This window comes from Rhea americana, unplaced genomic scaffold (genome assembly GCF_003343005.1).
Source record: "Rhea americana isolate MKP2758 unplaced genomic scaffold, rheAme1 scaffold_38, whole genome shotgun sequence".
NCBI lineage: Eukaryota > Metazoa > Chordata > Aves > Rheiformes > Rheidae > Rhea > Rhea americana.
Genome location: NW_028186512.1, coordinates 6601136 through 6627853, shown reverse-complemented (window position 1 = coordinate 6627853; position 26718 = coordinate 6601136). Strand labels below are relative to the sequence as shown.

Genomic DNA, 26718 nt, shown 5'->3' with positions numbered 1-26718 from the left:
AAGAAGCAATGCAGATTTCAGTTTACTGAGTCAGCGCTATGTGAATTCTAGTTTATTTTTTCACTCTGAGGACTTCATACAAGTTTTTAACTTGCTTGGAAGTTATTCATGTTACTCATGAAACTAAATTACAGTAAGATACAGTTGGAATTAATGTGTTCATGTCTATGCAGAGATCAGCTAAATCTGAGGGCTAAGCAGCCCCAAAGGAATGTTACAACCACGTCATTCCGTAGCCCGAAACCCAGTGATCTCGCTGTCAGCACATGGGTTGGACTCAGCCTGCAGAAGACTTTCCACACACCCTTCCATCTTCCCTCCTTGTTGTTCAGGTGGCTACTGAATGTCTCCTTCACCTCAGTCACCCGAACAGTTAAATCCCTCCTGCTGCTGCCATGAGCAGTTGAYGTCCACGCTGCCTGCACCACTACGTACTCTGCAAGGTGCCCAGGAGCCGTCAGTTACCTCGAGTTTGGCTGGACACCATCTTCCAGGAGGTCTGTACATTTTCCTTCTACTTTTCCTCCTCCTCCTCGGCACTACAGCCTTCGTGCTGTCTCAGAGCTCATACAGTGAGAGCGATGGTMATCCTGTCCCCTGTCTGCTCCTCGTGTTTGGTTCATCTGTCCAGAACATCACTGAAATCCCTTAATATTCCCAGGGACCTGAGAACACTGCTAATTCATGGTAATTGTCACCTTCACGTTATTATTGAAGATTTGTGACTTTGAAGATAAGATGTTTTCTTTAGGAGKTTGTTGAAGACAGGGTGATCTGGGAGCTAGCCCCAAATAAGATCCCTAATATATTATCTGTAGTGAAAATCAACTTACTTCTTGAGTTTTCTGTGCTGGAAACCTTTCCATGTCATCACTGAAACTTTCTTACAGATTCCTTTTACAAGACATTTAACAATAACATAAGCTTTGGCTGAGCCCTTTTATGGTAGATATAAGGTGCTATACATAATCTTCTTAGCAGCTTTGTATGCACTACCTTATACAGGCAGAATAATAATAAAGTTATGTCAACTTGCTTGCCAAGAAAAAAAAAATGTTATCACAGTAAATTAAGTATTCTCCTAAACAAGCATTTAATTAACAAAACAAGATACTGTAGTTATTGTTGGTCAATTAGAGATGTAATAATTACTCCCAATTAGCTGATGAGAACAAGCTAAGTAGGCAATTACCATAAAAAAACAAAGTACAAGTAAAATCAATTGAAACTTATATTGTTAAAATAAGTAAACATAGCTAAAAAAAATGTGCTATGAAGCTTTCTGTTAATCTCTCCAAGAATATGTTAAATTATCTTTTTAAAAATTCTGAGTATATGCCTCTCTTTCACTCACTCTTTACTTAAAATTACCCCAGTTCATGTAAAATCAAGAAAAAATGGGGCTTCTAGGTTGTGTTGAATTCTTCTCAACGAGAAATTGAAACATAAATAGGAATATCTTTCCAAAGATTTTTACTTTTAACATTTATTAGATCTGAGAAAACAGCTTATAAAAATCAACCTATAAAGAATGTGTATCTTTATTCTGTTCATTAATTATTCCTAAACAGACTGAAATTAAGGATTTCATTCTCATGTAAAATTACTCAAAAATAGACTGTGCAAAGATAGACTAGATGTTCACTAACTGTTTTTGCAGTGTTTACCTAAATCATATTCCATTGTTCTTTTACTTGGGTTGGATTACTAAAATATTTATAAATCTGTAAAAGAGTAGTCAAAGGTTTTCTAGCGCTAAGTTCTTGAGGCTATCACTGAGAAGTGGAGACTAACAAAACCATCATTAATGCAAAATAAATTTGATCAGCAAATATTTAATCCAATGTCATTGACAATAACTTAACCTTTCACGTTTGACAGGAACTGGTGCCTCTGTTAGAGGCAAAGTAACTTTTAAAACATTTCAGATAATTTAAAGGGAGACACTGATTCCCAACTGCACTGCAGCATATTTTCCATTGCTCAGCTGCTGTAAAGAGATTACAAAATAAACGCCATCTGCTCCAAGGGATAGCTTTAAAGCATGTTCAGAAGTGAGTAAGTACTTTACACATCTTCTAAGGCTTGGTTTTGAGGGATCAGATTAGGGGTAAGAGTGGTCATAGCCAAAGTGCTTTTGCAGGCAGCGGGGTCACAGTGCAGCCTACGCGCGGGAGGTTTTTAGCGACTGTCTAATTTAGATCAGGAGCACGGACTCGTTGTGAGGACTGAATACTCTCACTGAAGAAGTGGTTCTGCATGCATTTCTTTGAAGGCAATACTGACTTAAATGTCCTTATCTGTAACCGCTGCTTCCTGCCCCCTTACTGCCCACTATGCTGTGTGGTGCAGCTGTTTCTGAAGTGTAGCAGTGAACTGGTTTGGGAAACTGATTCCCACCCCCCTCCTCCCTCAMATGAAAAAAAGACACTTTCCTTGGCATCACTAACCAGTCGCCACATCAGCACTGCATGCATGAAGGCTACAGGGTGTTCACTTTACTATGTTCTGTTCCTTTTATTATTTCTTTTTTTCCCTCATGCTATTTTAAAATGCAATGTTTAAAAATAATGAATATATATAATAGAGTACTTTTCAGTGGAGAAATTGTGTAAAAATTTAGCTGTAATCATGTTTCCATTATCATCCACTTTAAGATGGACATATAAAAATATTTTCTAACTAGAGTAGATTCTTCTTTTTAAATGAGGTCCAGATCATTTCTTATTTAATTATTCTGTRTTTAATTGAAATGTTCAGTATAATTATGTAGATCATATAATAAGCGTGAACCTGCCAAGTGWTGTATTCTGAATTTTAACATCGGTTAAGTCATTTTTTTTATTATTTTCCGTTCACCATTTGCAACTTAAGAGGAATGCCATTGTTTATACGTCCCTTTGAGTTCTCTAATTCATTTAAAGATGCTCATCCCTCTCCCTTTCTGAAGAAACTGCAAGCTTAGAATAGAGCCARTGCCCAGTTTGTGCAGTTCTTATAATCCTAACATGGGAACATAGGGCACTAGAGGTAATTTTTTATACTGATTATTATTTAGTTAGYATGGAAGATGATGTGTACAACATCATTATATTAGATATTGTCTTATTTATTACCTTCTTTAGGTGATTATACCTAAGAGTTTAGAGGAAGTAAACTGGTGTAAGGCCACTATTGGCTTGGAACATTTTTTTTTTCCTACCAGGGAAAGACAGACTCATGTTTTTTCCTGATGGTACCCAGACAAAAAATCTTTCCATGATGTATTACTTGCACATCAGTCACTTTTGGTAAGCATACACAAATTCCTTTTCTTATATATTTTTTACTTAAGCACTTTTAGTCCGTAAATTGCAGCAAGTCCAAACCACAGACTCAAACATCTGGCTCTTTCTAGAGAGATTCTGTAGTATTCAATTTTGTCTTGGCAGGAAATGTTACAATATCATCCTGTGGGCCATTGTTTTTGCAACTTCATTTCCTCCGTATGCCTAAGACACAAATTTGAAAAAAATCAGAAATGTTAAATGAACAATTATRAATTGTGAGTTTAGGTCCGGGTTCTGCTGCACTGGGGGATTGGACARTAGTCCAGAATCCATACCATGATGGCTTAATGGTACAGACAGTAAAGCCTCAGTCAGCCTGGGAATTTGGAAGCTCAGGAGAATTGTATGCTTTCAGTGCAAGTTCCTTAGSCTCATTTACAAAATTAAACCTTTTGTCTTTGTTTCTGTAGAATTGGCAGTTATTTTATCCCAGCCAGTTTTCCTATGAATTATTTTTTTTTTGAACACGAAAACCAGAAGGTTGTTGAACGTTCCAGCCTCGCTTTCTTTATTGTGGCTTTCTGCATTATTTTTGGGAACACTTGTGCTACAACTTTTGTCARTGCAGAATGTTAGGGTTACAGATTATCTTGCCCATTGATCTGTTCAGTTTTAACGTCAAATAAACAAGACATATCACCTAAATATTTGTAGAACAGTATTTATTTCAATAGGCTTGGAGGCAACTCATAAAAATAGGGAACATATTTCAGTGTTGAAGTGAAAGGATCTAACACTGGGCTACACGTTGCTCAGYTGCCCTCAGAACAAAGGCATTTGCAGCACAATAATTCTGCCACAGGAGTATCTGGACCTCRTAGCAAAAAAGCTTGATGGCACCGAACTTTCACAATAGCTCTTAAAACAGAAAAATCTTTCTCCATAAAGCCAATAGGCCTATCTGGACAGTTTTGATCTGTTGCTGGCAACTAAAATAATAAAGAACAACCTTTGAGTTTTGCTCTGGCCTTTAACCACTCGGTCAGGTGGCATCAGGCATTGTCAGAAGCCAGGAAGGACCTTCTGACTGCGGGTCCTGTTGGAGCAAACTTGGCTACAACAGGGGAGAGTCTGGACCAATRTATACTGATATGAGAAATCAATCCTTACTTCAGCAATGATAGCTAATTAAGCACAGGTAATTTAAACAGGTAATCATGAGGARCACTTGCCTAATTAATGTACTGGCAAGGAAACTCTCTCAAGGAATGCCAGAATTCTGTATTTTGAAAGCACATTATATATATATGCAGTTTGTTAATGTGACTCTGGAGAAACCTGACATAAGAAACTCTAGAAAAGTAGTCCAGAGCTAAAAATCTTTAGCCTAATAGAAATTGGATCGCTTAGAAAAACAGATGGAGAAAACTGAAGGGAAACTATGAAGAAAAGTACTTGTARTTCATAAGACTCAGATATTTAGAAATATTGGAACATAAATTGAAACCTTCATAGTTCCAAAACCAGATCAAACAAGCCCAATATCACTGCTTATTGAAAACCAAATTTAATTTTTTCACCCTTACATTTCTCAGAGAACAAAACAAAACACAACAAAAACCAAACCCGATTCTGTCATTTATATATTGCCATGGTTGTAGCAAGGTTAATATGTCAGAAGAGAGATACAAAGTCTAATGATGCTCTAAGTTTTATAAAGCACAGTCATTTTGCATTTTCTGATTAAGTCAATAACTGTATTACTATGTAAGCAATTTTCTTGACACAAATTCAATAATTCCTTATGTAACCTGCTTTTTTCTGCAGTGAAGGTAGCCAAACCATAGAGCATGCCTAGTGCGAGAGCAGAATATAACAGTATTCACAGTATTCATCATCATCATCATCAATATTATTATTACTATTAGCAGATTAAAAGCTCCACATACGCTTAACTTACGTCATTATTGGTATCTACCAAATAACTTGCTTAGCAGTTTGACTCCAGTGATTATTTTTTAAGCAGTGTCTGTCTGATCTTTTACAGTGTTTTTCTGAAAATTAGATACTGTTTACTGATGTGGTAAATCCCCTTCAGAAAATATTTAACTAACAAGAGATTTTATTTTTTTAAAAAAATTGTCCTCGTCAATATTCTCAACTCCCAACCTTAGTAAACATATGCTGATTTACATCTACTGAACATCCACCACAGAAGTTATACAGATATACAAGCTCGAACAAAGCATAGGACTATAATCTGAACGGATGTTTTTGTCTAGAGATACTATGGACATATTGTAATGGTTAGAGAAGTCTGGCCATTCATATAAACAACATTTTTTGCAAAGTCAAAGTTGTGACACAAAAATAATTTCTACTTGTGTGCTATTCCATAGAGAGGTAGACTTTTTGGCTAATGCTGCTGTTATTCTGTGATTCCCAAAGGATTTTTCTTTAGAGGTGCGGTTTGTTGAGTGAAAGTTAGCCATGACAGCTACAGACTGTTCTTGGATAACTCAGGTTTTTGTAGGAARACCTGTCAGAAGCCAGACAGCTTGAAGTATTTCACAAGCTGTCCGTTTTTAGTAAAGAACTCGGGAAGTGATAGCAATAAAATTTATGGCTAGAAAGAGCAACCTGCTATGTAGTCTGTTGGCATTTTAGAGCTAATCAGAGCAGGAAAACATTCTTTTCTGTTGTATTTTTAAGAGATTGGAAACCAATACTTGGACAGTAACTTGTTTTTACACTGTAAACCTACCTCTTATTTTTTGAGGGGGAGGTAAGAGGGAGAATGTGCAACTCCTTTGTGCACTTTCACGTTTTGAGTACCACTGTAGCTCTTTCAGATCCTACACTGAAAGAGCCTGTGTAGAGATACTCATAGAGTAATTTTGGTCAGAAGGGACTTCTGGAGATTATCTGATCCAGCACCCTGCTCAAAGTAGAATCAACTTTGAAGCTAGATGCTACTTCAGAGTTAAATGAGGTCACTCAGGGCCTTGTCCAGTTGAAATCTGAATATCCCCAAGGCTACAAGTTCCACAGTCTCTCCAGACAACCTTTTCCACTGCTTGGCCATCCTCATTGTAATGAATTTTTTCCTTATGACCAAACAGAATTTCCCTTCCTGTAACTTGAGTCCGTTGCTTCTCATCTTTTCACTGTGCACCCCAGGGAAAATTCTGGATACATCTTCTCTGTCACTGCCTGTTAGCTAGTTAAGAGAGCAAGTGCATCTCCCTTGAGTCTCCTCTGCTTCAGGCTGAACACCTGCTGCTCTGACCTCCCTCATATGCCATGTGCTCCAGCCCCTGACCACCTTTGTGGCTCTCCGCTGGACTTGTTCCTGCAGCATGTCAGTGTCCTCCTTGCACTGGGGAGCCCAAAACTAGGCACAGGACCAAGGTGTAGTCTCAGGTTGTGAGGAGAGGGGAACCACAAATACCTACAGCCTGCTGGCTCCACTCTTGCCATGCTTTGCCTTCATTGCAGGAATAGCTTCCTGCTGGCTCACATCCAGCTTGCTGCCCACCAGGACTACAGGGCCCTTTGCTGCAAAGCAGCCTTCTGCTCAGGCAGCACCTGGACTGTGGTGGGAGGTTAGAATATTGTGTCTCAGGTGCAAGGCTCTGCATTTGCCTTCATTGAACTTCATGAGATATCTCCAGCTTGTCGAGTCCTTTCCAACAGCAGCTTTACCCTYCAGCTTTTCAGCCTTTCCCCGGTTTAAATAATTTTATATTCCACCTTCCATTTCAAGTCTTCACATTCAAGTCTTCATAGAATATTTTATGAAGGTGGATATCATTAATAAGCATTCAGAAAATAAGGAAACTAGCACAGAGATGTAGCATGAAATGTCCAAGGTGACTGAACTTTGGTAATTGTACTGAGCAGTCAAAATGGAAATGAAATATGGTTTTTCTGATGTCTTTTCTGGTCACAGAATGTACTAAAATGAGTACATAGAGTCTGCGCCTATTACTTTTTAAGCAAAAACTCCATTCCAATATCATTACAGAATAGTCTAATGCAAAATTTTGTAGCTAGATAAAAGGAATCGGGAAYATACATGTAGCATTGGAGCCTATGGAAGGACATCCTGAGTGAGTCACTTTTAGAAACAATATATGTACTCACTAAATTCTTAGATATTTATTCTCTTAGAAGTTTATTCTTAATTTTTATCATGTGTGCATCAGTTAAGGTTGAACTCAGCAACTTCAAACAAGCATATTTTCAGTGCATGAGTGGCAGGCTTTTTTTTTTTTTTTTTTTTTTTTTTTTCTTTTCCTTTGAATCAGATCTTTTAAAATGTCTTTGGCTAGGGAAAGCAAACTATTGTTTTTTATTAAAAATATTTTTTTTTATGTCAACCACATGTATTTATCAGCATAATTTTGTTTCTATGTAAAACTTTAGAAAAGTATTCCTTTCAGATTTTGTTTTTGAATTGATAGAATAGTCTTCTCCTAGGATACTGTTCTATGCAGAAATATTGGAAACATTACTGATAATCCAATTAAAACCCAATTAAAAAAGACAGTAAAAACAGGCTAATAATAGGTTAGTTGCTTTCATCATGAAAAATGAGAAGTCCAGCCAATTTGGTTATTGGATATTGAATCTCTTTAGATAAAATCCTCCAGTGATAGGTTTGAAAGAAATGCATTGAGTGCATAAACCTAAAATTTAATATGAAGATTGCAGCAATAAAAATTGTCATTGAGAATATCTTATTTTTGACCGTGAAGTAATCTTATGTTTTCCAGATACTCACATATAAATAAATAAATTCTACAAATCTATTCTGACAAGATAAGGAAATGTATTACATTCCACAGTTAAAGTGTTTATGCAAACTTAGGTTGTAGTATTACATCTGGGAGCCACATAGATGCTGCAGCACTTCTTTTATATCATATCAAAGCGCATGGACACGCACACAAGATTTGCAGGAGAATCATAGAATYGGTAGGGTTGGCAGGGACCTCTGGAGAACATSTAGTCCAACCTCCCTGCTCAAGCAGGTCACCTAGAGCATGTTAGACAGGGTTGCATCCAGGTGGCCTTGAATATCTCCAGAGAAGGAGACTCCAATTTAAACATAAAAATGTTGCTAGTAATAAATGATGCCTTATCATCATCTTCAAACTTAAGAATACATAGATTCATGGACATCAAAGCTAGAAGAGAGCACTAGATCATTTAGTTTGAWCTCTTCTATAGCAAAAGTGTTACAATTCACCCGGTCCCAAATTCTGTGCCCGAAGAAACAGAAACTCTCTGTTTTCATTTTGTCATAGTTCACCATCTCTGTTTACAGATGTATCACTTTGTTGTGTTTTTCATCAAATTTCAAACTTCAGATTTTTTGTTTTCTCTGTAACAGTCAAAAGAAAGGCGAGGAAGGCTGCCTAAATAATGCAGTAAAAATATTGGTCAGTATTAATTGACATAAACTGAAGTGTAGGTTATCAAGCTGATTATTATTCTTATAGTCTCCAATAGCCCAGTCTGAAATCCTTGAAACTCCTGTCACTTTTATTGTTTCTCATCTCCATTAGGTTAAACTTATCTCAGTATGGCCACCTACGAGGCAATCATACTTTGTCTGCATAGTAGTCTCAGGTGTTCAATATACCTTTCTCCAAGAGATTAAAAAACCTTTCTGAGTTCAATATTTTCTTGTCATTCACACATAACTTGATTGTAGAGTTCTCTCTAATGCTTTTTTTTTGGAAAGACAAAGAAATAGAGTTCTTTCTGTTTCTCAATGTAAAATTTTTGTCTAGTACTTGTGACAGTTTTTCTGATTTTCAGAGTTTTTTAATGTGGGCATGATGCCAGGGTACAACATTTGAGTATTGGTACCTTCAGTTAATCCTACAAATATTAACATCACCTAACTGCTCCTGTTTATTATTTTCAAGTTCAGAAGGATTAAGATGGCTTCATTCCATTCTAATTTTATTTTTCCAAACCTAAGATTGTTCCCCACAATAGACTTCTGTCGTTCGAAACTGCAGTTCAGTCCCCTGCACTATAGGTAGACTCAGATTCCTTTTCTATAGATGGAAGACTTTCAGTTTCTTTCCTTTAAAACTCTTTTTGCTTGAATGAACTCAGATCATCAAGAAAAAGGGGATTTTTAAGGAAGACACCAGTGCTTTCTGACCATACTCCAAATGTAGAGCGCACCAGAGTGGAAGCTGCACAGTGAGGAGTTGCAAAGCAGCGTGCTCAGTAAGCCAATACACACTGCTGGGAGTTCAAACGCTATGTTACGCTGGCTGCATTTGCATGGCTTCTGAATCAGAGCTAGCTCATGTCTGGCTGGCTCAGAGCAGAGCCAAAAACAACAGAAGTCAAATAAATATAACTATTGTAATCCAGATCATTCCAGATGAATGCATGGCCTGATTATAATTATTTACCACTCAACCAATCCTTGTACCAGCCATAAATTTTATCAGCAGTGATTTTTTACTTACTTCCAAATGATTGCTCAAAATATTGAGAAACGTTTATCTTAGAGTCCTGTATCATTCCACTAGAAACAATCCTGTAYGTTTAAGTCTCTGACCCTTATTACTTCAGAAATATGTACCTATGTGGACACATTGGACTATATTATACTGAGGTATTCCCTAATAGCAACATAGRCTAGCTCTTAGACTGTTGCTTTTAGTCTATCTAGTGATAAATATAAGCAGATCATATCTAGTAGCCATATACAAGCCTTGCAAAAATGTATTAGCTTCTGTCATTAAAAGGCTGTGAAAGCAGCATGGCATACATAGGAGTCGCAGAGGAGAGGCACACGCTTACTACAGAGTTAAAGTATTTCAGTCCTAAAAGTAATCAAGTCTACATACCTGGTTATATAAAACTATTAGCCTGGATTCTTACATCCACATAGGATTTCAGCCCAAAATGCACATCCCAGCTGATTTYGTATTCTTTAGATTTGCTCTAATTTATAGTCTCAAGAGACTACTGCATCCATCAAAGATTGCCAGAAAACCATGTACTCTGGTCATTTTTTGTTTCCTGGGACATGCTTTGCTATGGGATAATTAAAATATTTGTTTAGCACTCAGGTTCCATTAGRCAGCCAGAATCCCCATCTGGCCCAGTTTCAGGTCTGTTTTTACTAGTACAGCATAAAAGTACCTTTTATGCAGCTGGACTATACRTTTTAGGAAATCAATCAAATATACCTACTAATTTCATTATTGCTGTCTAACTGATGACTGTGCAGTATTGGTCTTTAAAGTATATTAAGAATTTGTACCAAAACCCAGTCTCTGTCCACATTAATATCACTGGTCCAAAACGCAGATGGAGAAGTAACGCGAAGAAATGACTCTTGTTTATTTTKGGCTCTGGGCATTTCTGGCTTTAAATATCTACTTAAGAAGATATATTTTGTCCTCAGATGTCATACCAACAAAGAAGAGGGGTTTCCYGGAGTAGCTCTGCCCACCCAAGTTTCACAGGTTTGGGTTTTCAACAGCAGTGCCTAGAGGACATTCAGGGATATGAATATCATTAGCTCAGTAATTCAGATCACATAAGAGTGACCTAGCTGTCCTAATTTTAAAGGTTATTTTAATTTTATGTAAATCTGTAACTGCCATTCACAAAAAAATCTGCATAATATGCCTTGAATTTAGTTTTACTTGTCATCCACTTTTATACTTGAGTTAACTCATTTTTTGTGTCTTCTGGTACGYCAGTGTTGTCTTCTCAAGTGAAACATATTAAAACTGCAGAGACTTTTTCCTCCCTTAATCATGAAATACAAACTTATAACTTCCCTTTCTTATTTCTTTTGTGTTCACCAAATAATTTTCAAAAATATATGCAGTAAAACCARAAAAAGACGACTGTTTCATACCGTTGAAAAGGATCATTTGAACCAAGGAAAATATGCGAATTCTATGCCAGACTGTGATCTCCATACTCATATTAGTGAAGTTATTCACCTTATTAAAATTAATCCCATGCTTATGTCACTACCTGCCCCAGAAGGCATTTCTATATTTCAATATTTATTATATTTCATAGTCTGTTTTTTTGAATTAATTTTATCKTTAATAATTTTTGCTTGGTTTCAGCTCCTGCGATTCACTGAAGTTGCATGATATTGACTCTAATTTCCTGATTGGTTAAGTCTACTTYCAGAATAAATCTATTCCAATTCTTTCTCTAAAAGGGAATGACCACGTTTTTTATACATTATCAAAAAAAAGGGGGGGGGGGGAAGCCAATAAAAGAAAATGCTCCCTCCTCACTATCAGCAGTTGGTATCTTCTGCTCTGTGATTGTACTTACAAGTTGTTTTTTTTTTACCACTTAAGGTTGGCACTGTCCCTTGCTGGGAGAAAAAAAAAAAAAAAAAAATCAGAGCACATTCTTTGAAAAGTGCCTTCTGGTCCTTTCTGTGTTTGGTAAAAATAAGATGTGTCATGGAAAAAGTGTCATATATTGGATTTGGTTGTTTTAAACAGAGGAAGTGATTCTAATGTGGTATGAATTTTCACTGCTACTGGTGCATGGTAATATGTATGAAATTCATAAATTTAACTTCAGGTACGTAAGAACATCTATTCTTGGGGGGGGGTTGTTTCTAGGCTCACTAATGAGTGGATAAGGAATAATAAATGGTAATTAACTAATTGCATCCTAGAGGCTTCTCTGGGATACATGAAGTGAATTATTCTTTCTAAGAAACTATTTCCAGTAATGCTAAGAAATCTAAAATGTGTTCCAAAATGATAAAAATATATACATTCTCAGATAATGGATTGATAATTAAACTAAGATTATCATATTTCTAATGTTAAAATAGAAAAGACAAGTAATAGCCTAACACTTTTTCAAAGATCAGAGCTTTCAGAGGAGGAGGCGATGTGCCTCAGACAGTAAAACCAGTAAATTTGCCTTCCTATCCACACAGTGGAATGATTCCAGTTAGTATTGAGCTATTAAGCGTCCCAAACACCATAGCAACTTAGGGGTGGACTACGAGCATCTCATTTATTTTCACATCGCGTTCTAACTTCTTCAAACCTTCCTGTCCTTTCACACCTCGGTTCTGACTAGGAAGATAGTGATAATGAAGTCCTCACAACAGCAGCACCATGTTAATCTTTTATCTGTTGCTGTTGACTCTGGACTTTATTATTTTTGAGTTCTTTCTGGCTTAACTCTCACAATGACTTTCTTCATTGTTCTTGTTTTATGTTCAGCAGCGCTCGTCAGGAGATGAAAAAGGCTTGAAGCATAGCAAACATCACAGAGACTGTCAATTAATACCTCATTAATAAAGAAAACAACAACAAAATGAACAAATAAACAAGGAAAATAGGCTAAGTGGAAAGGTGTTAATTGAGGAAGATCTGAAAGGCTTGAAAGATCTAAACATAAAGAATTAAGAGAGCAGTGGGAGTTTTTTCAAATGAATTCATCTGCTTGTGTGAGGAATTGGTACCGCACATATGTTGTGAAAATAMATGAAAATTAGAGGCATAAGTAGAATTGACAGAACTGGGAAAGAGAGAGGATGGACAGTCAGGAGTCTCATTAATCCCACCAATATTCGTCACTCTCTGGATTAGTGTAGATGAAGCAGACACTCAGCTGAAAACTTTTCATTTTCAGATATGTTTGAAAAAAATATTCCAGTCATTTCTACTAGCTGAACTCCAAACCAGTGTCCAGAAGTATAGAAAAATATAAATCAACGTTAAATACTCCTGCTTTCCTCAGCAACTTTAGTGTGATGTGTTCTCAGCATCTCTTAGTTCCTCAGAATTTAGTCTCCTGTATCGATCACTCTACAGATTTTCCTGTTCTCCCTTTGCCTTCTATGGATGAATAAAATGTGAAAATTTATTTTTAAAAATAGAGGAGTTAAGAAATAAAAATATAAATATAAATAAAACAAAGTGAAATAAAATAAAATGGCATGAGAGAAAGTGTGAAAAAAGTCACGTGTAGGTGATCGCATYGCTTTTATTCTAGTTAAGACAATTTGTGATAAAATTAATTATCAAAATTTAATAGTAAATTAATTACTATGTGGTAACTTTCAAGATACAAGTTGATCCATCAAGTGGTGTTTTTAGGCAAAACATATTCAGATTAGACTCCTGGCCCCTGCATTGCTGGCCTTTGGGGGATATTACTTTTATAATTGTTCCTGTTAGAATCATTTGTTTTAAGGGACTTCACATTATTGTGTTGGTCTACCTATAGTTAATATTAAAGCATATAATAAAAATCTGAAGGTARTTTTTAAGAATCCTGTTTAAGAGAAATTTTAATTTCATTCTTCTACGTGATTCCCACTGTCAGCATAACTGTCTGTTATTGTGTTTAGTTTTTCCTCTTTATTTTCACTAAAAATTATTAAAGATCTTGAGATGTTAATATTTAAAATATATTTTCTTTTAATCTCAAATTTTTATAGGATGGAGAAAAACATCCAGCTGAGTTCAGCACAGAATGAAAAAAAAAAAACATATTTTTAGAGCTGGTCTCTTGGGTTTGGTATGGGGCACTTCAGCTAAATGGGGAAAATCTTGTGGTTCTAGTGTCACACATTTTCTCTTTGCATATTTTAATTTCTAAGGCTGTCAAATTAAACCATTTTATTAAAACTAAATTTACTACATTAAAAAATACAAACGAAACAACAGCAGAAACTAGACCTTCATTACCTACAGTGAATAAGGTATACAGTGTTTTTCCCCAAGACCAATTTATTCTGTGAACCATGCAAGCAAGCTATCAAAAGCTGTAAATTACTGGTCACCTCAGGCATTAGAAATAAGAGCTCCTTTACAGCAGCTCCCATTGAGTCAGTCTTTTTCATCTTTGCTAATTAACACTTTTTTACCATTGCCTTATAATAAATAATTGAAACTATCATGTAGGACATGATTCAGAAAAGAGATAGCAAAAGCTTTAAACTAGATCATTTTCAAAGAAATCTTTCTCTGATTGGCTTCTTCAGTAAAGCCCTGAATAATTAGAAAATAAACTGTTTTCTGGCCTTAAAAAGTCTTTGAAGCTCTGTATTACCTGAACAACTCTAACTTACGTGCATAGAAAACATGGCTTATTAGTACTGAAAAGCAAACTAAATGAAGAWTTCATTCCCTGAAAAATCAAGGTAAGCCATGAAATACTTCACCGTGGTACAAGGATGGTAACACTGTACTTAGTTATACCTAAGACTGCTAAAGGATCACAAGATCTAAAGGCAACAAGCAACTTATAGTATGAAAACAAGAGAGTTTATCTTAAAGCTATTGGACTGGGTGTCTCTGATCCCCAGCTCACTGTAGGATTTTTAACCAGAACTTCTTCAGAGTATGTGAATATATTCTCCTAGTAATCTCTTTTACTCCTATCAGCTCCCATCCTGTATTCAGGAACAACATAATGCAGTGATACTAGATTGTGCAGTGAATGTGCAGTTAGCTTGTGATCTAGGAAACAAACTACCAAAAAAGCAAACAAACAAACAAAAAACCCCAAACCACTAAGTATTTGCCCATATTTATCAGTAGCTTTTAAATGAATCTCAACTAATCATAAGCAAGTATTAGCTCTTACATACCACAAAAGACAGCAGATATTTGCATATTTTGAGTTGCTCAGAGGAAAACAATCACAAAAAACACAGCTATTTTTGCAGTCCCAGCTCTCACCTGCCTCTTATATACTCCAAGCAACTCAGCAATAATTGGACACACCTGCACAGCCCTCATGTGCAAGGATGAAATTTCTGCCATATTGTGATTGTCACTACGAAGACTTGTTTGATTAAGCTGTGTTAAGCAAATGTAGAGTGTGCCTTGTTTCAGGATTGGTCCACAGGGCTTCGCTGCAAGGAAATGCTGTATGAATAAATATAATTAAGGAAAAGAAAAACCTAAAGATAATTCGATAACCCTCTGCAGAATTTAGCAAGGTATCTAAGAATGAAATGTTGACATTTCTGTGGTTACTTTACATATAAAAGAGGTACCTTTCATAAAAAGCAAAGCACTTACTTAACATTCCTCAAAGGTGGATCTAGTATTCTTCATTAGCTAAGTTTCAATTGCCTTTGTCAAATCCCTCTTCCTGGCAGAGGTCTGTCAACTGTGAAATCCATTTAACATAATTAGTATTCTGTTAGATTTAATGGAGAGTCTGTGAATTAGAGCTACAACAAAAGAGAACATCTACTTGTTTCTTTATCATCAAACACGTGGTGCTTCCAGCTCCTGTGGCAACTGAGTCTGACTCCTTTTTAAGTCATACAGACCATACTTAMGAGTAAGCAGTAGAGCCTTGCTTAAATTGTTGAATATCCACTTTGCCAGAAAAGATGGTATTTCAAAATGTTTTTATTTTAATTCATAACAACAGTAAATCTCAGTATTTGTCGTCAGATTGAAATTCCCTCCAAATCAGCATAGCATTTTATTTTTAAATTTTCTCAAGGTTTTCAAATTTTGTTTTAGCATTTCGACATTTACTTTTATTTGTAAGCTATATCTCTGTTTGTTATATTTATATTTGATTATGGCACAGGAGCAGCAGCCATGTACAAATCTACAACTGTTACAGACCTCTAAAACTGTGACATAACAAAATTGTTGTATTCTAATGCATATCTTATTTTTGACTTCTGAGTGTTTGCTACTTGYTGACTGAAATATTTTATCCCTTCTGAGACAAAGAGAATTTGAGAGGTCTAAAAAAAATATGCTGGAATGAAACAGATTGATACATCAACATCAGTTCTGCAGGGACTAGAAACGAATGTCCCAAGGAAGTATCAGCAGCTATAATCTGGACAAGCACCCAAAAGCTAGGAAAAGATGAGGTTATTCACGTTTAGGTCAGAGAAGAGGCAAAGAGGAAGATAGTGGACCAGTTGGCTGGAAAACTGAATGTCTGTATACAAGTGCAAAAAGTATGGAGAATAACAAGGAAATCTTAAATTCAGTCTTAATTTGAATTTATGATTTAGCCAGCGTAACAGAATTTGATGGGGCAATTCTTCTGACTGGAACATACTAATTTTTTTGAAAGTGTCCTATCGATAAAGACTGGCACAAAATGAAATCAAAATATGCTGCCTTGTACTATGTATATTACACATACTTTTGAATTGCAGAATATAAATCGAGGTAGTTCTGCTAGTGATACCGTGACAAAGAAGGATGCTTTTTATCATGTAGCAGCCCACGTGATGAGCCCATCACATWTGTACTGGTTTATGCTAGTTTGTGCTGAGAGACATGGAGGCTTCCCTCTTGATGTTACCCATGCTAGCTAAATTTCAAACTCCAACGGGTAGCTCTGCCTGTGCTGTAATTACATCTTCAGTTCGCTGTGTAGACATACTACGAGATCAAAGTGTTTTCTGTTTGTCTTATAGTGACACAGTTTGACACTTTGAAGTACGAAACTGCTTCATTACAACACAAATAGGAGACGCTTCTGACTTAGAAAATCTGTTTCAGTCACCAGTAAGGGTTTGTCTTCAGAAAGGAGCTCCCGAGAAATTAGTGTGTGTGTGAATTTAGACTTGCTAGCTGCTGCAGACTAACCAGCTTTTCAGCCATTCTTTTTCTGTGAGCTGCAGCCTTTCTGTGGCTTCGCTAAAACCTGCTTCTGAAGTAGTACAAAAAGAAAACCTTTTAAATAAGAAATACCAGCCATAACATGGACTCTCATGGAACAGCGAATCTGCATTTGTGGGTCTAGATATTTCAGTGAAAACAGMGTTTAAGTAGAAAAGAATGGAATATTTTAACTCTTAGCTTGTCGTGAATGAACTGATACAAATAGGGAAATTATGTACATTTTCAAGTGGGAGTTTGAAATCCTGAATTTTTTGAGGTTTTCATAAAATTTTGCAAACTCTTAATTCTGAAAAAAAAGAGAAATCTAATCAAAATAACAGCAAATGCTGTAGTCAAAGCTATCGCATTCCCAGGTGTCCTATGCATGTCCTTTATATTGCTAAGTCACATACAAGTTTTCTCTCTCAGAGTAATGTTCGAGGAAGGAATTGTTTTGGCCAGTCACGTTTGTGTATTCATGCAGTTGCCCTGAGGTGCACTTACTACTGATAGAATTCCTCAGACTGCGTTCTTATCTCTGCTGACATACACATAAAGCTTGTCTTACTGCCTTATTTATGTAATTATTTTAGTTTTAAATATGCCTATACTTTTCYCGAAGTACCTGCTATGGATATGAATTGTTCAGGTGGCTTTTCAGAGCAGTGCGAATGCATTCACAAATGGTGACAGAGAAAGAGGGGAAAAGAGAGAGTCCAGCTTGCCATCTTATTTATTTTATTTTAAATATACCTATATTTTTCCATGAGTGCCTGGAACAATATAGGCAGTAAACAATACTCATCAATAACTGTGCTCACATCATTCAGTTCCTTCAGCTTAATGCTGTGAAATAAATGTGTGAGACTAAATAGGCTTTGCAGAGTGCCCTGTAGTTCAATAAATCCAAACCCTGTCTGATCATGGACACAAGGTAATTTTAGGCATTGACATTTCATCTGCATTACCCTCCCTCTGTTTCTCTTCAGCTGAAACTGGAGAATTGTGAACTTTTTTCTTCTGCTTTCAATCTGTTTTCACTGATACACCATGCAATAGTATTTTTACTACTTGGTTAAAAAAAAAAGTAAATAAGAAGCACATACTTTCAAGGCTGATAGAATAGCAGAAGCAGCTTAATTTTGACTCTGAAAAAGAATCTCATACAAAGAGGTGATGAAAGAAGAAACTGTCAGTGATAGTCTCAAGAAAATACTGAAATCCAGAGGAAAAATGAGAAAGAAGAGAGTTAGGACAGGAACAAAGAAGTGCCAGCCATAAGTAAGTACAGCTCCATGTTTTTAATTCCCATTTTGCACGGTTAATATTGTATTAATTATTATTCTATTATTCTATAGTTAATCTTACTCCCATAAATCTGGGAAACAGTATAAAAACAGTTTCTTCTCATCATCTTTTTTCAAAACTATGGGCTACCTAGCGCTAAATGAGCACCAACTCATTCAAAAAAAATGAATTTAGCTCAGATCTTCACCTTTATATAAAGGTGAAGCTTTACAGTTGTTGAGCTTTCAGACTGCTAAACTGAACAATGCAAATGTCAAGAGATTCTTGTCATAGGAAATTAAGATATTTGCACAGCTATGGTGTGTTTAGAAAATAAGTGCACTAGTAGAATAACATAGGCCAGATAACTGCCTAGAAGAATTAAATTTATCAATAAAAACTGTAAACCAGACAACTAACGTGTATTTATCAATTTAATTTTTATTAGTCAACCTTTTGAATGGCAGATGTATGATACTTTTAAAGAGAAGCTGAAATTACGTGGACCCCACAGCCTTTGAAGTACACATCCTTTGTGAGTGGTCTTGAAGAATGGAAAACGAAGGCGACCTCTTTCCCTGCCCCCAAAACACATGGTCGTTTCTATACGGACAATATGTGTGTGGGTGTATGTGAGAAGGAGAACGGGCACATGTCTGTCTCTCTTTTGCACTTACAAATTTATTTTCATTTATAAACATCTCTSTATTTTTCACTGGGTGTCAGCTATGGGTATGAACTGTTCGGACTGACTTTAGGTCTGTGCTAATAACTTTGTATTTTGTTTGTGGGCTTGTATTGCAGTAATGCGCAGGAGACCCAATCATGGATCAGATCTCCTTGAGATGTGAAAGCCCTACAAACACATAACAATCTCTTGGTGATCCAGATAATCTGATCTTGTCTTAACTTTCTCTGTCCTTTAATAAGGATATCCTTAAAAACTTATTTTTGTCATTAGGTTTGGCATTAGAATAATTATTTTCTTTTGATGTGGGCTGAYGATTTAATAAGTGTATATAGACTCTGCAATTTCATGGTAGTATATATAATTTATTTTCTCTTTTAAACAGCAAGACACTTGTTTGCAGAAGTGTTTTTGGCAACTGAATAATGATACTGGTGGCAATACATTGCACTGGTGAATCTATCCTCAATTTGTATTCACACAACTTGAAATCCTTCTACAAGGTTCATATTTTGAGCACTCTTGTCTAGATGTTCAGGTTGATATTATTCAAACAAAATGCAAAGCTGAGAACCAAAATGCCTGCTTATCCTCAGGGATGCCATAGCGAATTAGGAAGACTATGTGGTATTATAGCAACGCTTTCAGTTGTTATGACAGTTGTCATATTTAAATTCTTTACGAGCTTTCATCTGGGCACTCTCATCCAAATTCTTTGTAGTAGCTAATTTGTTTTTGGGGTAAACCTCCCTTATTTCCCCATTCTTTCTAGTACGTGCCAGCTTGGTCCCAAGTGAGTCAGAGCATCCCGAGAACCTCTCTCTTTTATAGCAGGCTGTCTGTGTTCCCAAAGCATCAGTTTGGCAGTGGCTGATTGCATAGACATTGCAGCCACCCCCGGTCGTCTCTGGATGGGCTGGCGGTGCTACGGAGAACAAAGTAACTCTACACCACTTACGGATTAGGCAGGAAAATCATGCGAGAGCTAYTTCAGTCGGGTTGCAGCTGTTTGATGCCTCCAGCATGGCACAAAGTGTCTATAAAATAACATTTTGCGATGGGTGGGGGGAGGATGCGACTGTCCTTTTGTATCCTATTCCAAGCTGTTATATGATGCTTCTGTTAATATTTGCTACCAACCTGTACTGGCTTCAGATCGACAGTCTAATGACGCACCTATCGTTCCTAATCCCTTGGTGACTTGTACTGTCAGCTCTTGAGAAAACTAGCGGTTTTGTTTGCTGGGCCTTGGGCGAGAGGTTCTTCAGCTTTCTAACGCATTGCTTCATTAATTTGGGAGAAAAAAAATCAATCAATCAGTGAAGACTGCACTGTGGTTATTCTTAAAATATGAAATGATGGTTTATTAGTAGCCTTCAGGCAGTGTAAATGACACTAGCCTCTGTAGCTGCCTTGTGTAGCTCCTTCCTTTAAAATAAATATAAATAAATAAATAAAACAGCAAAGCCCAGTCTGACTGTGAGATCATGCACTGTGTGACTAATCCAGTCTTGCTAGACAGCAGAAGTCTGTGTAGGCTAAGAAAAGGTGTCATTAGCTGATTTTCATTCCAGGACCAAAAGCAAATAAAGCAAGAGCTGAAAACAAACAAAAATATATTAAGCTGACAAAAAAGTCTCCAGTGGGAAATAGAAGACAACTAGAAACAATGATGATAACATTTTTGTGTGCTTTCATTACATGAGCAATTTGGGGATGTGCTGAACAATTCAGAAATATTTCAAATAGCTGGGTATATGCCATAATTGCTGGTTTACAAATATGTCAGATTCCTTACCATACAGGCTCCTTTTATGCATTGCAAACAATTCTAGATCAGATGTTTTCCATTTAAACTGTTAGAAGAAAATAGTCCTGTCTGGGAGAAATATTAATTTCCATGGCTGCACTGATCAGGATTACTCAGGCAAAGTATGAGTGTGAGTATCCGTCTGCRGTTTATTACTAAGTAATCTTAATTTCCATTTTGATCTGAATTAGGTTAAGATAGTCTCACTTGCATTACTACAGTATAACATATATATACTTAATTAAATATAATACTGAGAAACCTGGGACAACGGTTAAAATGGACATGTGCCAAGATGCTAGAGCTACTTTTTTTCAGTTTGTTTATATCTGCTTTAAAATTAATGTAAGCAATTGATTTTGAATGTTTATCAGTGTTTGTATGTATCAGACCAGTAGTCACTAAATCTGAGGGTTTAGTGTGATAATAAATCTCTTCAATCGCTTATTAAAATTAGAGGAACTTTGATACCCTTGTGGTGTTCTAAATTTGAGGGAGTACTTTTTAATAAAAAAAGACATAGAACTGATATCCCAGATCACTGGCTATTTAGAGACTAGTGTGTGTCTTATTTATCTTATTTTACTGGTTCAGGAGASGGAGACGAGCAAAGGAAAACTTGTGCAATGAACTGCTACAGTTAACCTGGAGGAAATGCAAYCAGTGAGCTGAAAGTATTGACAGTCAGTGCAATAATTATTTATCCTCATTGAATGATCAAAAACCCCATTAATGGTCAGGACCAGCAGTATATTGTCTGGAATATCCCCACCCAAAAGGGGTAATTCTCATATATTCCCTAATACATTTTTCCTGATTCTGACCTTAATCAAAAAGAAATGCAGCTCCAGTGAGGAAAGGTGGTGAACCTCCTGATCTGTCTCTGCTTATAGGGCCCTGGTTCACACTGCAGAACTGCCTCAGGCTTCAAGAAGTGCCTCCTTTTGGGTGAAATGACACTGGAAGATGCACAGTTCTTCAGCCATCAGTGATGTTCAGCCCTGGGGTGAGTCTGCAGCGAAGCACTCGCGGTGTGAAAGCCGCACTCTCAGCGCTACCTGTTTTGCTCTGCTTGTGGTGCTCCTACTGTACTGTAGTACTTGCTGTTGTAGACATTGCTTTCAGCTGGTAGCACGGTGCTATCAGCAAGACTAGGAAAACCAGTGGTCTCGGAATTTCTTGTGTGAAAATTAGGAAATTCCTCTTCCCTTGTTGCTATCCTAAAAAAAAGAAAAATGCAATCTGGGAAAATCTAATGAATTTTTAGTCTACTGGCATCACCCAACTCTTTCACAAGAAGTTTTGATCCCCTAGATCTTCATACAGCAAATCAACAGATGTTTGTCTATGAATCTTTCTAGTACTAATAGAAATGTGCTTTATACAAGATTCTGTAAATAACATTTTCTTGCAATGCCAAGGCCATACAGTGCAGAAAACTGCATAATGTCTAAGTAAACTTGCATAAAGAATCGTATTTTTAACTGGAAAGTCTAACCCACTGGAAGTTTTAGAACTGGTGTAGGTTATAAAAACAAAGATTTTTGGGGGCTAGATTGTTTGCAGAAGATTTATAAAACAAAGAGGTTATGAAAAATAAGAGTGTATTATTATTATTTTACTTCTCTCTTGCATTCTCTGTAAATACTCTGGAAGCAGTATTCTGTTAACACATCTATTTGCTGTGATACAATTACTATATTAAAATTTATGTTGTTGATTTACAGATGTCTGTTAAAATTGCTCAGGCGTCCCACTTGCATCTTCTGTCACCTTATGTTATTTAATGTGACATGATTATCTTAACTAATTTTGAAATTCATATATGGATACAAAACACACTTGAATGGCTTCTTTCCTATGTAGACAATTTGCATGAGGTGGCACTAATGTAACTTAATTATGAGAAAACTGTAAGCAAAATGCTGAACATGGGCATAACTGTCCAGTATTGGAGAACTGCCAGCTAGAAACTCCATGCTTTAAAGAAGCTTAGATCACTGATTTGTAGCTTAGGCTTGACTCTAGTTGTAATGATGTGTTCCATGTTTATACTGCCATATTGCTTTGGAGTTTTCCCGTATGGATTTGAGGACCCTACTGGCCTAGGCAGTGAACAAATACAGAAGAGATTACCTAGGTCGGTGTCTAAAAGTAAGGTRAGGATCATGAAAAAACAATGACACTGAGCTAATCATAGTAGCGTGTTTAGCACACCAGCCACCCAAATAATGACCAGCATTTTATGGGCAAAAAATACTTGTTCCACTTGTTGGATAATGATATGAATGCAAAAACAGATAACCAAACATTTAAGTCTGACAATCAGTAATCTAGCCTTACAGTACTTTCCTTCACAGGAAATAAGAAGTTGCCTTATGTTTTAAGAATGCAACTAGCATGAAGCTCGATGAAAATAAGCACTTAAGTGTTCCTGTGAATGTGTTAACCGCAAGTGATAGATTCCCTGTCACTGATTCTGAACAGACAGTCATAGTCACAACCTAGATCAAAGTCTCAGTTCAGACTCTGAAAAATTTCAGACTTAGGTCCTTATATCTGATTCACACCCAGACCTGTTTTTGAGAAGGAAGTGATAGAAGAAATATATAAATGTGTGTGTGTGTATGTGTGTGTGTGGTTTTGTGGACCGTACTGTTAGATTGCATACACTCTCTTATTGCATGTCATATACTGTAGGAATTCAACTTTGACTAGACAAATAAGAAGGTAAAATCCTATTTCCTGGTTATGTTACAGTGATCTGCCAAAAAAACAAATTCAATGATAAGAGTGTGCCACAAGAGAAAGCTGAAGAGAGCACAACCGTGAATAACGGTGACCACAATTTTGAGTGTATCCTGCATAGATCTGGCAGTGTTCTGTTCAAGCAAATATTAGGGTCCTTTCAAGAACGGTTTTTCTTAACAACCCTTGTAAAGCTAGAACYAATAGATTAAAACAAATATAAATACTTTTGTGACAGAATATCTGAACAATAATTGCAGGTTTCCCATTATTGATATGWTAACATTTCTGCACCTAAAAGGTCTGAGTTTAAAATGAAGTTACATTATGAATGTAGGAAACGAATTAACAAGCATCAAGGCAATGTAACCTTCAATATTAGGACCGAAAGTCAGAATTTTAAACTTTGTAGTTTTATTTATTTATATGTTTTACTTTRTTTACTTTATATGTTCAATGATGTCCTTGTGTGCAATATTGTATCTTACCTCTGGTCAATGAATAGAGGATGGGAATATATTAATGACAATGATGCATATATATATATATCTGATGCATTTCGAGAATTATATCATTGAAATATAAATTAACAGATAAATTTTATCATTAGTTCCTGTAAAAAATAAAACTTTCTTAGGGGAAAGAAAAATATTGTTTTTTTTTTCCTGCAAAAAGGAGGAGAATATTAGTCTTCTTTTTTGTAGGCTTTTAGACAAATCTGCAGAACAGGTTGGCAAATTAGAGATAGAGATCCAAAGCCTTCTCTATTATTTCAAATTGTGGATAATGGCTTCTTAAGTAACATACATTAAATGTGCTGAAGTATTATCCTTTTAAAAAATCAAATTGAATGTAAAATGCAAATATAATTATTCAGTATTCAATAATAATTAACACATTTCAATGTCTATCTTAATACACCTAAAAGAACAAGTTTTCTGTTTGAGTCTTCTGTAATGGTAAAGGTATTTTCTTTGACATCCTGGCCTYGAGTATTGCATGTGTTATACTAATTAGAAAGTCTAGCTAAACTAACTATGAACTCAAGTACAGTGAAAAATTCTGAGGAAGAGTAAAACGTCTAAATAGTTTCAATGTCCTGCTTTGTGAAAATTTACATTCCAAATTCTTCTTGAACAAATATTGTCTATAAAGAAGTTTGAAAAATAAGACTTTGCTATGACAGCATTGTTTTTTATCAGCTGGCTAATCTATACAGCTGTTCCTTTGGTGATATTTTAAGAAATGTGATACTCAGTGGGACAGTTTACATAGCTGGTGAGTATCTGTTAGTGTTGACATTTACTAAGTGTGTTTTCTTCTTTATGAGCAAAAAAAAAGTTCTTGTTTAACTAGAGCAGCTGCACTGTGGAAATGAGTTGTCATTTGTCATTTGTAATTTGTAAAATCGGGGCATGTTTTCCTTGAAATTAAGAAATTCAGTAAGCAAATATTGAAAGCAACTGCTGTTTTAATAAAGTTCACGTCCATAGCAGAGCTTTTCTTGGAACCTGGAACATGCGGCACAGGGGACGGCTACTGTCAGTCTGTGCAGCAGGAACCCTACGGGAAGCACAGCACTGTCACTGCTCTTCCTCTAGCAAGTGCAGGCGAGAAGATACCAAGAGCAGACTTATTAATAGATATAAAGGCTCTAGAGAAATATTTCGGCAACTTCTGCTTTTAAGAGAAATCCTGGCATGCTTTGATTGTAGTTTTATTATCTTTGATACTTGACATAATCCCAATTAACTGCTAGTGACTTTGTGGATTTATGCTACAAGCTGAATGTTGTGCTGATTCATAAACTGCTTTATCTTTACTTGGCCGGATTTGCCCCAGGTCCTTATGCTGCACTAAGACTCTAGCCCAGGCATTTTCTGCAATTCCTCTCTTAGCATCTGTTTTAGTGGGTTGTGTAAGTAACAGTTTAGCAGCTACCTTGGGTTGAGGACTGATCCCTCTTTTTTTCTCAGCTCTTCAGCACAAGCAGAAGAAACAAAGAAAGAAGGAAGAAAGTCATGTTCAGGCTCAGGTCTGTATCCTGAACAGTATGACCGGAGAGACTGCTATGCAGCATTTTTCCTCTAATGCTGCAGCAAAGAAAAGTCTAGGGCTGAGAAAGAACTGAAAGGGACAGAATTGGGATGGATAAGCAAGAGAGGAGATTCACTATCTGAAATGGAATATATATAAAAAACCAGATTGGACTAGATGGAGAAGGGTTCGTAGATACAGAAAGCATAAGGATGCAAATTGAAGATTAGGCAGAAATACAATAATACAATTCAGAAGGAATAAGAAAAAAAAAAAGAGGAAAAGAAAAGAAAGAAATCTCAAAGTGCAGAAGCTCTTTTAGGTGATTCCCTGAACCTCATCATTTCACCAAAAAAAGAGGAAATATATATATATTTCCATATACTCACCCAAGAAGAAGAAATTCTGTGGACAAGAAAAGTGTTTATCTTTCTCCTAGAGGGTAAGTTGCCTTCTGCAACAGAATAGAAACAAAAGAAACAGAAATGCTTACTGTGAGGTACTTCTCACCAAGTATACATCACATACTTCAGGAAAATGTAGAAGAAAAAAAAAAAAAAAAAAAAAAACCCAACAACAACAAAAAAAACAGAGGTACCGTTCAGCCATAACCATATTCAAACTTATGTTTTACTATTCCTTCAACTCTTGCATGTTCTATATTTAAGCATGCATTTTTAATTGACCCCAGAAATCATTTCAGCTTATATACAATTTTTCTAAGCCTAGGGCCTACCTGTCAAAGGCTTACTTGAAGATTATCTATAGAAACCTTTTATGAAGGAAGGAGGGATGTTTTCATTTACTAAGGCCTACATGCAAAAGCCTGTTCTGGAATCTGGCTTAATTATTGATGTGCAGTTACACAGGGATTTCCTATATACTCTCACTGTGGGCAACAGATTACCTTGAAGTTACGATAACCACTGTAATCTGAACAGGTCCCTTGTAGAGAGCCGAAATATAGGTCTGGATATGAAAAAATCTTTAATGTGTTGCACAACGCTAGCCTGAGACCATACTAAAACTGTTCTTAATGATGCAGGTAGTGTCCTTTGCTACTTCAGATCAAGGAAGAGAATCTAACAAGTTTAACTGCTATAGAAAGAAAAGGATTTGCTTGTTACCGTGAAATTGCATGCAACTGGATAGTCCTAGGCGGAGGTCATAGTGTACAGGGGTTCGTATTTTCTTTTAAAGGATTTAGAATGCTTTCCAAAAGCATACAGGGGAGAG

The 26718-nt window shown here is 36.2% G+C and overlaps 1 long non-coding RNA gene across 1 annotated transcript in view; it reads left to right on the top strand.

The window, feature by feature from the left end:
- Window positions 1–26718, top strand: part of LOC146591286 (uncharacterized) — a 244706-nt gene that overhangs the window by 8704 nt on the left and 209284 nt on the right. Inside the window, exons 4-7 of the long non-coding RNA XR_014896854.1 lie at window positions 174–497; window positions 632–687; window positions 21292–21478; window positions 21591–21703. This is a non-coding gene — a long non-coding RNA (uncharacterized LOC146591286). The remainder of the gene's footprint in view (window positions 1–173; window positions 498–631; window positions 688–21291; window positions 21479–21590; window positions 21704–26718) is intronic.